The following is a 2,500-nucleotide window of genomic DNA, read 5'->3' on the forward strand; positions in this document are numbered from 1 at the left end:
CGCCCCCCCCCCCCCTACACCTTTCCGTACAACAACGTGTAACCTAACCTAACCTAACCTAACCTATGTTGTACCTTAACCTAACCTATGTTGTACCTTAACCTAACCTATGTTGTACCTTAACCTAACCTATGTTGTACCTTAACCTAACCTATGTTGTACCTTAACCTAACCTATGTTGTACCTTAACCTAACCTATGTTGTACCTTAACCTAACCCATGTTGTACCTTAACCTAACCCATGTTGTACCTTAACCTAACCCATGTTGTACCTTAACCTAACCCATGTTGTACCTTAACCTAACCCATGTTGTACCTTAACCTAACCCATGTTGTGCCTCAACCTAACCCATGTTGTGCCTCAACCTAACCCATGTTGTGCCTCAACCTAACCCATGTTGTGCCTCAACCTAACCCATGTTGTGCCTTAACCTAACCCATGTTGTGCCTCAACCTAACCCATGTTGTGCCTTAACCTAACCCATGTTGTGCCTTAACCTAACCCATGTTGTGCCTTAACCTAACCCATGTTGTGCCTTAACCTAACCCATGTTGTGCCTTAACCTAACCCATGTTGTGCCTTAACCTAACCCATGTTGTGCCTTAACCTAACCCATGTTGTGCCTTAACCTAACCCATGTTGTGCCTTAACCTAACCCATGTTGTGCCTTAACCTAACCCATGTTGTCGCCTAAACCTGCTCTGTAATTGTTATACGACTCGTTCAATTACTGTAGTGTTGCCCACCCGCAACCCTCGCAATATAGTTCGCTACTCGCACTGCCCGCACCCCTGTGTATCGCTTCATGTTAAACACCTTGCAAGTCTTGCTCACTTTCCACATGCTCCTGCTGTACACTGTAATGTGGATGGCAGCAGGACGTACATGCCGCCCCTCCCCACGTCCCCACCTTGCCCCCTGCCTTCGCAAGCTGGTTGGTGAGAAGTTTGCATGTTCAATGCCCTTCGCATGCGACGTACTCAGGCTACGTTGTGGTGCGGCCTGTGTCAACTGTCCGCTGATGTCGTACGCGTGAACCACAATCTGTACTGCACATTCGTCCTTATGTACTGAATGATACATCGTGGCACATGTGTGACCGCACAACGACTGCGCCCAAAAACGGCGGACCATACAGTGCAAATATTGTGCACGCAGCTACGTGTCGTCTCCCTATGAGAGCTGGATTGCAGTGTGGTACGCCATAGAGACGTGTGGGAGGAACGGACGCCGTGGATGGCGATCAGCATGAGCTGTCTGTTGATGTATTCGGACCTAGTCGTCTCTCCTCACACACCGTGATGGCATGGTGCACCGCGTTCCATATCTGCGACATGCTACAGAGGCCGGTTGACAGTCGTTCGAGCAATGGACATCGCATACGTACGGGGGCCACCTTCCACGTATTGTCTAGGCGTGCACATTTTGTTGCGTGTATGTGGGCAGACGTAGTGTGGCGTGACACCTGACACAGGCATGCAATAATCGTTGAAGTTGCAAATGGCGATGGACGCCTGCGTTTTCTGGTGAAGTTACGCAAATGAACAAATGGTAACCTGTTGTGGTGCGGTTGTTCTCGCTAGGGGTGAATCGGTGATGGCGACGATAGGTTGAGGTACTAACCGGTTGTTCCAGCGATACCCACCATGCCGACGAAACTGAACGGCATCTGGGTGTGAAGCGATACGCGGCGGTGGCTGGGTGGGACCGTCCCCGGCCGGTGAGGGGGCGCCTCCCGGCGTGCTGGCCGCGCGGTGCGTGGGCGCACGCGCTACAGCCGGCTGGTGGGGGCGGCCAGTGGCAGGCGCGCCGGCCGACGGACGCGGCAGGCGTCGCAGCTGCGCGCCGGCGCACCCTGCGCGCGGCGCCGTGCGGCCAAAGTAGGTCCTCGCGGGCCCGGTGCGAAGCGCGGTGGACATCTTCAGTGTGCTGGTCCGATTGAGGACTGTGTGCGTTGAGGATGCGCCGCCGCCCGGCGCTCGGCGCCGCGACGCCGTCTGCTGCTCGGTCGCCCCAGCGGTTCTCGCTGGTGGTTTGTATCGCAGCTGTGCGGATGTGTTGGCGCGTGCGCTGTGCTGGGAGAGTTCGCTTCGGCACCCAAGTGGGGCTTTTGTCCTTCTGTGGCGCTGGCGTTGGAGCTGCCGGTCACCGTAGGTGGCGCGTGTTGTCTCCCGCCGGCAATGCCACGACAGCACGCTCCCGGGCCTCTGTCGGCAGCGGCAAGCTCAGTTGGGAGCACGGGTGGTCGCACCGAAAGCGTCTACTCGCCTAACTCCGGGCGATTGCGCCTCTCTCGAACCCGACCAAGTACTTGGGACGGCGCTGCGCGCCGCCGGGACCTGAGAGGGTTTCGAGGTGTATTGTGCAGGGGAGCTCAGCCTCCTCCTGTTTGCAGAATGATTGAGCGGACGCTTGCGTGTTCGCGCGGGCCCCCGGGACACACTCCCGGGCGGCCGGCTGCTCAGCTCTAGTTGACGCAGCTCCCTGGTTGATCCTGCC

The 2,500-nt window shown here is 56.5% G+C and overlaps 1 non-coding gene across 1 annotated transcript in view; it reads left to right on the forward strand.

The window, feature by feature from the left end:
- The first annotated feature begins 2,482 nt into the window (after window positions 1-2,482).
- The window catches only part of LOC124733761, a 1,909-nt gene continuing 1,891 nt past the window's right edge, over window positions 2,483-2,500 (forward strand). Inside the window, exon 1 of the ribosomal RNA XR_007009124.1 lies at window positions 2,483-2,500. This exon is cut by the window's right edge and continues 1,891 nt beyond it. This is a non-coding gene — a ribosomal RNA (small subunit ribosomal RNA).

Source organism: Schistocerca piceifrons, unplaced genomic scaffold (genome assembly GCF_021461385.2).
Source record: "Schistocerca piceifrons isolate TAMUIC-IGC-003096 unplaced genomic scaffold, iqSchPice1.1 HiC_scaffold_1408, whole genome shotgun sequence".
Classification (NCBI taxonomy): domain Eukaryota; kingdom Metazoa; phylum Arthropoda; class Insecta; order Orthoptera; family Acrididae; genus Schistocerca; species Schistocerca piceifrons.